The sequence below is a fragment of the Alligator sinensis genome, unplaced genomic scaffold (genome assembly GCF_000455745.1).
Source record: "Alligator sinensis unplaced genomic scaffold, ASM45574v1 scaffold145_1, whole genome shotgun sequence".
Lineage (NCBI taxonomy): Eukaryota > Metazoa > Chordata > Crocodylia > Alligatoridae > Alligator > Alligator sinensis.
This window is the reverse complement of record NW_005842414.1, coordinates 588,003-600,301: the sequence shown is the minus strand read 5'-3', so window position 1 is coordinate 600,301 and position 12,299 is coordinate 588,003. Positions and strand designations below refer to the sequence as shown.

Genomic DNA, 12,299 nt, shown 5'->3' with positions numbered 1-12,299 from the left:
TTCTGTGACTCTGAAACTACATCTGATTTCTCCCCCATTCCCTCATTCTTACAGGAAGTGCTACATATACATATATATAAAAAACATATTCATTTGTATATTTTAATATATGTACCCATTCCATCAGAGTGGCAATAACAACCTCTTTTCAAAAGAAATTCTATGCTTATACTATGAAGAAAGCCATATGGTCTTCGGCGAGGATCTTTCCTCTCACCCTTGGTGCTGAACTGCAACTGTCAATCTGTCTGAACAAAATGAAGCATGTTATATATGTCACTTTCTAAACACGGTTGGTAACAACCACTCAGCCAACAAACAAAACTAGTTTCTAGGATATACAAAAATCTGAGTTTAAAAAGTCAGCCACCACATCCCCACAGCATTTGCTGTTCTCTAAATCTTTTATTTTTTAGGACTGGCAATCTACCTGAAATACAATCATTTTTATTCTGTGTATTTTTAGGCATCCAAAAGCATCAGTCAAAAAGTGCTGTAAGCACCATGACTATGGGCTAACGAGGCATTAAGACTATGTTATTCTGGTAGGACATTGATTTCCCTATCAATAATCTACTGTGTTCTGTTATCCTTTTGTTTGCATGGGAGTCTCTCCTTCATTTTACAGTGCCTTCTGCAGAACAGTAATGCTTTTGTTGTTTGGAAAATTGAACTTTAATCTGTATCAACTTTATTAATCGTTTGACATATGTGGTTTACTTCCTCCAATAGCTATTTATTGCTATAATGCATTTGCGTGATAATCGCTTGCAGGAACATTCTGCAACCTCAGCTGGCTCAAACTACAGGGGAATACAAGAAGCAAGAAGCAGACAAAGTGAATGTGGATTCTGCACCTATTTTAAACCCCAAAACCAAGTTCTATCACAGCTCTTTCCTTTCCCTGAAGAAAATCAGAAAAAAAAGGCTATAGGTGAACAGAGAAAGACAAGTACAAGTACTAAGCTGCTGCAGAGCTTTTTCATGCACAGCAGCACACACGTAGATGCTGACCCAGCTGACTGGGGCTGCCTGCCAAGTTATCCCCATGCTGGAGCACCCTCATGTCCCAGCCAGCCCCTCTGTAGCACGGTGAGCTGGGCCAAAGCAGCCCTGGGCTGGAAGGCTGCCAGCCATCCCCCTGCCAGCTGGGGCTGCTCTGACCTTGCTCAACATGCTGCAGTCCTGAGAGCATGTGTAACCATGCTATGCACCTGAGTTTATTGCTGCACATTAATGTGCACGTGTAGACGCACCCTATTAGCATAGGAGGAGAAGAACAGCTCCCTCAGTACACTTCTACTTTAACCCTTATGAACTACTTGTAGATGACCTCCCATATCTGAAACACTTAGCTAAGCTAGCCTATGTTTTTTTACATGATTCTTGAATTGAGCATAGGAGATAGAAGTTCCTCCTTTCCCCAGAAGCTCATCCAGTCCTTTCACTTAGGCTTTGGGAAAAGCTAAATTCACTCTTAACTGTGCTGTCTGAATAATAGTTACTAGTCCCATGTTCTGTCGTTCATCATCAAAATATTTTATTGTAACTAGCCAGAAACAAGAATAGATAGCCAGAAAGTCTTCTGTGCTATTCATTGTCTAATACAACATCAGTCCTGCTGATGAAAACAGTCACTCGCATGACAGTAAGAAGATGTTACAAGTAAAATTTTAAAAGGATACATATAGGTTACATTTTAGGAGAGCCATCTGAGAGACCTTATGATACATATTATATGTTGTGCATTTCTGCCAACTGGCTTTAAGAAACTGAGTTTGGTACAATTAATTATTACAAACCATAAAATCATTTTAATCTTCCTTGATTCTTTTTCTGAGAACAGATTTCAACTCCTATTTCAAGAGCAAAACTTCAATATGCTTTACAGTCAAGTCAATACACTCACTCAGCCAAGGCCCAGAATTAAATACTTATTATGTATTAAAAGGCTATTATTAAAAAAAAAAAGATTTAAAAAGGGGGAGACTGAATGGCTCAAGGAATTGATAATGGGATGTGGACTTTCTTCTAGCCTACACAAACATGACTCACATTAGCAGCTGACATATCCGACAGGCTCAGCAGAAAGGCAAATAAATAATATGCCCAATAAATGGGTCTGAAAACTGAAGCATATTTAGGATGTCCTCTCAATAATAAGGTTTGATGCATAAGATGTCAGATAATTCTCCACTACTTTGTATCTTTACAATTTCTTTGCACAGGTGAAAAGTACCCAGGGGTGGGGTGGGGGGTGCGACTAGAGAAGCCAGATTGGTACCTTTTTTACACTAACTTTGCATTCCCTTGGACAACACAAATCTGTTACATTTACAAGTGTTGAAACCACTGTGAACACCGATGTGCAATAATAAGATGTTTACTTTTTTCTTAATAAAAGCTTGTAAGAAATATGAAGAATGCTTAACTAATAACAAAACATTCATTTTGTTCCAATTATTTTTTTTCCAAATTACATACGCAGACTAGTGTGGATATAATTCACAATAACCAGAGTGGCAAGTGCAAAAATTTAATGTTCATTTTATCCATGTTTTAACATAATATCGCACAATTTTTTTTTTGCTTCACGGCCCAGTTATTAGATAGTTTTGGGCAGTGCCCATACTGTGCTAGGTGCAGCATATATACAAAAAAGATCAGGACTGGAGACCTTGAACCTTAATATGGAGGAGGGCAGGGGAAGAGAAGGAAGGAAGGGAGCAAGGAAGATGAAAATGGAGGACAGAGCAAGATGACTAAGTAGTCACTTGGCCACATTCAAATAATACAGTGAACAGTACGGTGGGAAACGTCTTAGCTATTTGTGTTCTGACTTTGAACCCTATTCAAAGGGGCACAGGCACACAAAACTACTTCTCAGCATATACACTTGATCTGACCCTTCAAGAGGCTGAGATTTACACCTAATTAGAATCTCTCTGAATATCGACACCACACCAATACAAAGCAAAAGGTGAGTCTGTGACAATATTAATATAGCATTATAACTCTTGCTATGAAGGCTATAACAAAATAGCGTGAAAGGAATAATTTCTTCAGAGCATTGGAATGAAAATACTTAGCTCTCTGGGAGGTGAAATATGTGTACCCAACCATAAGATTAATATTGTGCAATATTAATATTTACAAAGCTCTATGATCATTTATTCCTAAGAACATCATTCTTTGATTACAAGGAGCAAAGTGAAGACAGATTATATTGGTTCTAAAAGAATGAATGCTTGTTATAGCCACTCTTATTTACATGATTTAAAAGTACCAAAGTCATTTTCTGAATTGGAAACATAACTTTATTTTTACATTGAACAATGCTGATCAACAATAATACCTCCCCACTGGGGCTAAGTACAGACATTCAAAAAGCCAGAGGCTGAATCGATTCAGTCTTTGCGGGTTAGTCTAAACTGCATAGCTTGAACTGAGAAGCAAGTGAACAGACAATCACTTTCAATTCCAGAAAGGCAGCCACATTCTTGCAGTGGCTCAGGCCAGAAGCTGGGAGGTGCTAGAGCACTCCTCCCAGGCTGCCAGCCACTCCCAAAGGGAAGGAAGGAAACTTCAAAGCTTTTCCCCCATCCCTGCTTGAGTGGAGGGAGCGTGGCCAGACCCCAGCCCAGGGCCAGAAGACTTTAAAACAGGGGTGAGCAAAATACAGCCTGTGGGCCACATCCAGCCTGCCGACCCATTATATCTGGCCTGCAGGGCCCCTAAAACATTTAGAAAATTAATTATTATCTGCCCATGGCTGCCTGTCAAAGACATTGAGGCTCCAGCAGCAGCTGGACCCAGGAGAAACCAGCAGCAGGACCCAGTGGCAGCAGGACCCAGAGGCAGGGCAACAAGGGCCCCCCGGCCAGGCCCGCCCCTGCCCCCCGCCAGCCCAGGCTCTGAAGCTTCTGGTCTAGCGACTCTTCGGCTGTTCCCTAGCCCTCCCTCCATCGGAATGGAAACTCAGATGAGATCAGATGGAGGGAGGGGAGAAAGCACTGCAATCAGCCCACGTCATGGGACCTGGGCTGGATCCGGCCAAGAGGGAGAGTGGAGGAGGTGGGCAGAAACTGCTGCAATCAACCCACGCCTCAGGGGCTGCACCAGGCTGGGCTGGTTCCATACTGTGCCACGTGGTAGGGAACTAGCCTGTCCAGGAGGGAGCAGGTGGCAGAAACCACTGCAATTAACCTATGCTGCAGGGCCTGGGCTGGGCCATGCTGGCTCCATACCAGTAAGAGCCACACAGCTGGGAACCGCATGGTACTCATCAAGATGGGCTGGAGCTAGAATGACGGGCGAGTGGGGGGGCCGGAAGCAGTGGCAGCAAGTGGGAAACAGCAGCAGCAATGGCCAGCAGGCATGCAGGAGAGAAAGTAGGGAAGCAGCAGGGAAAGGGCAGCAGTGGCAGTGGGGGAACTGACAGCATTGGGGGAGTGGCAGCAGTGGCAAGCAGGAGTGTGAGCGGGGCCCACGCTGGTGCCCCAAAGCCAGTGGGCACCCAGGGTGGGGCGGCAGTAGCACAGAGCCTGGAAGCAGGGGTCGCCTGGCTCTATCGCATGAAGCTCAGACACAGTCCACCCAACTCACGCGCCTCTGGGGAGAGCCCCACATGATGGAGCCGGCAGTCCAGCCACACTCACAGGTAATGAGGAACAGGGGGGAGCTCCATGCTGTAAAGCTGGGTTGCCTCCAACACTCTCCCTGCCTCCGCAGCCAAGCCCTATGACCTGCACTGTTAGCTTCATCAAACAGGGGTGAGTGGGGCTGGCCCCGCAGACTGTCACCACCTCCAGCCTGGCAGTAGGGTGGGAGCAGGGGAAGTTGTGCGCTATGGGACTAGACAGAGCTATCCCCGCTCCCTGCCATCACATGCAGCTCCAGAGATTGGCACGCTCCAGGGACTCTGAGGACCCTCCTCCCCTGCTCCCCCACGAACATGCACCCACATCCTCCCACACACTCCCACTCCACCCACCATACCCCCACCCCAACCACATACCCCATACCCACACCCATCCACCTGCCTCAGCATGTGAGCCCTGGGTAGAGCATGGCCATGCTCTGCCAGTGAACAGAGATGAAGGAAACCCTGGCGGGGGCTGCCCTCTCCCCTGGCTTGAGCATACAGCGAGGGGCAGAAGCGTGGCAGCCTCCCCCATGCAGACCCACCAAGGTCCTGTGTGGCCATGGAGGGGGTTTAAACCCCCCTTCCCCTACCTCAGCAAAAGCCTGGCAGGGGCTGCCCCCAGGCAAACTCTGGCTTGGGTCTGGGCCCAAGAAGAGGATTTAAACCCCCCTCCCTCCCCACCTCAGCATACAAGCCCTGGGCCAGGGCATGGCCACATCCGTCTACTCTCTGCTTGAGCAAGGAGGGAGTGGGCAGGAGCCTGGCAGGGGTTCCCCCACAAACCTTGCCTGGGGTCTTGTGCTGCCAGGGAGCAGGTGGTTAAACCCCCTTCCTCACTTCAGCCTGCCAGCCCTGGGCTCAAGTGGGGTGCAATGTGGAAGGGGGGACAAAAGCCTGGCAGGGGCTGCCCCTCCCCAGGCAAACCCTAACTGGGGTCCCCCCTCTGCCTCGGTGTGCCGGCTGGAGCTAGCATCTGGCCACACCCCCTGTCCCCTCTGCTGGAGCGGCAAGCAGGGAAAACCCAGGCAGGGGCTGCTGCACCCCTGCCAGGCAGACCCTGGCTGAAGTCCCATGTGGGTGGGAGAAGGGGTTTAAACCCCCTCCCTTTCCTCCGCCTCAGCCTACTGGCCCCGGGTGCAATCTGGCCACACCTCTGCCCTGTCCCCCTTCTCAGCTCAAGTGGCAAGTGGGGAAAAGCCTGGCAGGGTCTGTTCTGCCCCTGCCAGGCAGACCCCAGCAGGGTTTTCATGCACGTGAAAGAGGGAGCTTAAAGCCCTCTCCTCCCTGCACCCCCTACCACCTTCTGCTGGCCTGGCCAGGGGTCTGGCCAAGTCCCCCCTCTCCTCCAACAGCGAGGGGGGAGGGAAAGCCCTTGAGGGACTACTACACCCCTGCCAGGCAGACCCTGGCTGTGGTCCAGGGCTGGGTCTCCTACCCTTACCCTGTTCTCAGCCAGCCTGAGCAGCACTAGGGAGCAGAGGGGCAGGGCCAACTTTGCTCTGCTGGAGCAGACAGCACAGGTCATCCCAGGGCCGCAAATACTCCTGGGATGCTGGGGGACTCTGATTTAACTTGAACTAGGAAGGGGTCTAGGACAGGAGTTCCATAAACTGGTTTGACCTAAATCAGTTAAGTCTGATATTACATATAACCAGATTTACCTTAAACCAGTTTTGGCCATTTTGAAATTGGTTTATGTGCACTGAACTTCTGTTCTGTTACAGGTTTAAACCAGTTTCTGATCACTTAACCCAGTTTATGTGTAACTTCTGCCCTAGCCTTGCAGACAGTCAAGTAACGTATTATATTTGTTTTGTGAAATACTAAACAACTGTCAAGGGCAGTTAAACTCCCAATTAATTTTAATCCATTCTAGAAATGCAGTGATCTGGTAAATATTGTGTACATATACAGACGTAGTGTGGGCACAGGAAATTATTCTTGTTTTATACAAATGCATGGTCTGAAGCAGATGTTATTTATACCTCATTAGACAATGCGTTGCCAGTTAGCAGCTTTTCTATTAATTTATTTAAATTGTTGGCATTTTTAAAGACAGCTGGTTAGAAAAACTAGCAACTGCACTGAAATTAAGCAGGTGAAAATGAAGGTGGAAGTAAGTGATTAAGATTCACTGTAAAAAACTGCCAGTTACTATGAAACACTGAGAGCCTATCCCCTAGATCATATCCTGATGAACACTTCTGTGAACTGACACTTTGACTGGCTCAAAGGAATTTTCCCCACTCCAAAACGTGCAGCCCAGTTCTACAGCCACAGCTGTTGCCTCAGCACTGCAGGAGCCCTGTGGCTTGTGCATTCCACTGCCATGGAAGAAGAGTGGATACAGGCATGGCCCTCCCATGCCCCAGTTCCCCCACTTGAACTCTCTCCATAAACGTTCAAAAGAAACTCTGCAGAAGTGGTGGGAAGAAAGTTTTGTAGTTGTATCATAGTATGCAGATCCCTGATGCAGGCTCCTAAAACCTGCTTCTACTAGCTCCTACTGGGAACCACTTACTAGTTGTTAACCAATTTAAGTGTCCCTTTGCAATCCTAACTATAGTCAATCCAAAGTTACTCATCTAAAAAGGGTTTGTAAAAATATTTTTAATAGCTGAAAGCAAAGGCAGCTTCCCTATGTTTAAGAACACATAGTTAGAAGCATTTTGTTGCAATTATGATCGCAATGGGGTACACTTGCCAGTTGGATATAGAGGAAAATTTAGCTAGGTAAGTCTCACATAAATATTATTGAATACTTATGTTTTAATCTTCATGATTCATTACATTCATGAAGAAGGAAGAAGTAATGACCAAGAAGAAAGTTTTTCTTGCACAGCTTCAGTTATAGATGACACTTTTGAAAGAAGTTTTCGTATACTGTAGAAGTGCAATATCCGAAGGACTATAATAATACAAAACACATAACAGGAACAGTTTTCTTTTATGAATAAAAAGGTTACCCAGTGAGTAACAGACTATTTCAGAGACATTTTTGTGAGGTTTTCTGGAGGAGCCATCTTGAAAAGAGCAATTTCCTGATAACTTTTTATTTCACCCTAATGGCAAGGAAAGCCATTAGGTAAACATTGAATGCTTCAAATTTAAAAGGAAAAACCCAACATCACACACATTAATAAATGTAAATGTACTACACCACAATACATAGTAGGGGCCAACCCTTGTTATCACAGAATTCAGTAGGAACTTAATCACAGCCTATATTGAAAGCTGAACTGAATGCATACCTCATGGGTTTAAACAGCTTGTAGTTTATTTGAATTATTTATGATAATACTTCATAATATTCCAGTAAATGTACTGAAGTATAATTTGTAAAAGTAATGAAGTTTTATGAATGCAAGACAACACCTAGCTACTCAGCTATTACATTCTTGCCAAGTAGGCCTCTATTTCTCTGAAGTATGCAATGTAGTGAAATATAAGTCATTGGAGGTTCTAACTGTCCATAAATTTAAAGAGTCATCAAGGATGTTGAAAAAAAAGACAGACATCCTTTTGTAATCCTTTCCTTTTTCATGTCCTTGTAACAATATATTTAGCAGAATTCAGAGATTCGCTGGAATCTGACAAGCCATGCTGTGAGTGCTTCTATTTTAGCCTCAAACATGCAACCTCTGGGTTGTCAACCATGTGTCTTAGCACCTGCCTCAATCCTTTTGAGATGACATCAAAGTACTCACACCTCACTGCTCCGGAGTTATCCTGACTGAAGATGTTATGACACCCTGACTGATCCATGCAAAGAGGAAACATTTGACATAGCTAAGCCCAATTGGCCGAGGTCCAACTGGATCTGGAGAAATCTACCAGTTATCTACCACATGGAGAGGTGAAGTTTAACAGGTAAATCATCATTTGGTCTACTCTTGTGGTCTAATATTATAACTATAGGGTCCCATTTCCTTTTAACGGTGCCAAAATAACACAGGGTAAGAGGCTAGGGTGGGACTCCAGAATCAGGAAGCCCAAGAGCTTCATGTGAATTCGATATATTCACAAGATGTTCACCCTGAAAAAAAAGTGTGGAAATTGCCTGAGGAAAACCCTGCAGAGATCTGTTCTCCTTCTGTCCCCTGCTTCCCCCCCACCAACAAATAGTCAAGCAGCCAGCATTATGCAACTGATTTCCCCATAGATTTTTTTTATAAGAGCAGCTGAGGAAGTTACAGAGTTCATTTGAGTCTATCATATGCTGCTATTTTTTTTCCTGTATGTTGGCACTATGCGCCAAGGACGTCTTCTTCACGAGTATCATTTTAATTATTTAAAACAACATTAAATATTGCTGTTGTCAGCAGGTTCACTAATTACCATCTTGGTCTTCACAAGCATTTAAGTGTAAGACATTTGATTTCAACTGCTATGAGCTGTCATACAACTGTGAACAACTTTCCACTCAAAATGATATGATAATAAAAGGGCACTCCATTACAGGAAGGATTTAGTGACCTGATTAAAGATGCTATTTCATAGGCACCATACACCATACACTGAAAGCTCTAAACAAAAATCTTTAGCAGTTGCAGAGTTCTTTTCAATTGCGAGGAACTTTAGATATTTTGTTAAAGTAGTTAAACAGAACTGAAAGTTGGTCATAATAAACAGCAGCTAATCATTCTAAAAACCTGGTTTAAGACAAATATATATATTTGCTAAAATAAACTCCTAATCAGGGCCAATGTTAGTTTGGGTAATAGTATGATTTTTAGATGGGATGGTACCTAAAGATCACTCCTTATTAAGTGATTAAGACAGCTTTCTCTGTATGCAGCACATATCCCCCCTCCTCCACCTCCAAATTTGGCCCAATGACTGAAATAGTTTAACAGTGTCTATGGTGAGTTAAGACAGGGGAGCCAAAAGAGACAAACACAACTATTAGAAACATTACATGAAGGTTATTTATGATTTATAAGGTTCAATTCACATACTAGGAAGCTTTTTGATGGCATAAGTGTGTATAAGTGCTATAAGACTCAGCAGATCTGTATCGAACATTGCATTACATATCAATTTGGTAGATTATGCAGAGCAATGCTAACTCTGACAAGTAAGTCTCCAAAGCATAAGCCAGAGGTTATTGCCTGTAAGAGATATGAAGTCAAAGCACATATAATTAAGGCTTAGCTGTCTTTATCCAAAAGGATGCTACATTGTTTTCCAAAAACTAGCAGAGCTATTTGAACTTTGTATTTTCTATAAAGTTCTTTAATAACCTGATGGTGACAAGATATAGGGCCAGAGTCAAAAGGCACTTAGGCATCTAACCCATATTTCAATCAAACTGAGATCAGAAACTTAAAAACAATTTTGGATCTATGACGCTACTACGCAGTAGTATTGGGCTACTCTGCAGTCAGCGTCTCATATAGATGCATCCAGGATTGCATAACCCAAAGCTTCAGAAACCAGAAGACAAATATGAAAAAAATCAAAAAGATTTTGAAGTCATTAGGTCTAGCCAAACTCCCAAATTCTGAATGCGTTAGGTTGACAACACTTAAACAAAAAAAACACTTCAGGGATGTTGTAACATGAAAGAGCTACTTCAGGATGGGCCCATCTACACGAGCTGCATTAATGTGCATTAGCCTAATTTATTGTGCATTATGGGTGTACATCTACACGTGTGTGCCCCTAATGTGCATTATAAATGGTAAAATTAGGTTAATTGTGCCTAAATTTATACCTGCATTTGCACATTATCATTCACCATTTTTAATGTGCAAATGCAGGTATCAAATTTAGGTGCCATTAGTCTAATGCTACAAGCAGCCCAATACTACAAGAGCCTGGAAATACAGCTATAAAATTTAGGCGCGATTAGTTAAAGCACATTAATGCAATGTGTAGATGTGACATGGCACTAACTTTAGTGCCAGGTCTGCACAGTCACTGGGGACACATGGTAGGGCTGCAGGGAATTGGCACTTCTAACTTTAACACCAAGTGCCTGCACGTGTAGACACCTGCCAAAAATAACTTAATACACATTAGCTTAATGTGCATTAAATGTAGTCATACTTAAATGCATGTGTAGACACACCCAATGTGTACAAAAAATTAAAAATTGGGATTTGGGAGGTGCTGGTCATGCTCCCCAGGGTGGCTGGGAGGTGGCAGTGGTGAGGGAAGGTGCTTTTCAGAGAGCTATTGCTCCTGCCCCAGGGAAGAAGCCTCAGTTCATGGAGCTCTGCCTTGTTCAGCTCTGCCTTGCTCTACTTCCACCCCTACTAGAACCCACTCCTGGACCCATGCGTGCCCTGAAACCTGGCTCATTGGATTGTACTCTGCAAGGGTAACACCCTTGGTGGTGGGAGAAGAAGTTGGATTGGTGCAAGAACTGCCCCCTAAGCAGCAGAGTTCTGGAGGCAGAAAATTTGTTCACACAGAATGGTTAGGGAAGGGACACTGAATCCTGGCATGCTGGAAGACTGCAACTTGGGCACCTCATCTGTGGGGACTGGCCACACATTAATGCAACACAAGCTGGGTAATATGGATCAAAGAGAAACCTGCCCTAGAGTGGTGTAACTTCAAGCTGTCAAAAGTGTGCTTAAAACTAGTTTCGGGTGTTAATGTGTGGACAATCCAGAGGTTAAGAGCTCCAGGAGCTTCCTAAAATTAACACGTAACAAGGCCCTGACTTAGACCAATTTTAGGTCTCTTGTCACCATGCTATATCACAGCACTATCCCACTGACAAATCAGGCTGGTTCATCTTAGTAACCACAATGATTCTGATGGTCTACAAAAAGTCTATTTAATTTTACTAAGTCACTAACTTCCAATGAAGCAAAAGTACACCCACAAACTGAAAATAAAACTACATTATCTTTATACATGATGAAATTCCACTACTAAGCTATAGTGGCCATGCCAGGTTTTCTTCAAAAACACTTAAAAACTAGGATTAACAGTATAACTGGGAGCAAAATGTTTCCCCAACATCCATCTATACTTTATATATCAGATTATTGAAGGAATCCATTGCCTACAAACGCAAGCCAGGTCCCCATGTCTGGACTGCATCTTGCCAAGAAGACAACTGGGGAAGAAATGCTTTTCTTTTGAAACCTCAAGTCATTCAGAGATAATGGACACTATATTCCCTCCTGCAACTGAGTTGCATTTTAGTTGTTTACCACAACCAGTCACAAACACCTGTTGATTTCTGGAACCATCTACTTCCAATACCTTTTATTTGTAAAGAAACATTTTGGCTACCTGGAGGAAAGCAGTGAAAAAAAATAATACAGCTCCAAATGTGATCTTTATGGATGAGGTACAGGGACAACAAAGTAGTCCTAGTCCCAAATCCAAGTCTGCTCTTGTCTCACAGATTTCAACTTTAGAGAGGTCTCTGCTGTGGGCTGCAAAGCACAGTAATCATTGTACAAAAACAGCTAATGTCAGACATGATCTGCAACACAGGTTTTATTCAGACTTTAATTAAACTCCCTTGATTTAAAGTAAAAGTGGAGTTAGACTTTCGGTATTTGGCTCAGTTTTTCTATAAGATGTTTTAAGAAACACTCAAATGTACAAGTGTATCATTCTATATCACTAGAAATGCTTTGTAAATTCAAATATTCATAGTTTCATAGTTTCTAGGGTCGGAAGGGAC

At 43.6% G+C, this 12,299-nt stretch overlaps 1 protein-coding gene across 11 annotated transcripts in view; it reads right to left on the bottom strand.

The window, feature by feature from the left end:
* The window catches only part of KLHL32 (kelch like family member 32), a 317,145-nt gene that overhangs the window by 220,914 nt on the left and 83,932 nt on the right, over window positions 1-12,299 (bottom strand). The window lies entirely within an intron of this gene.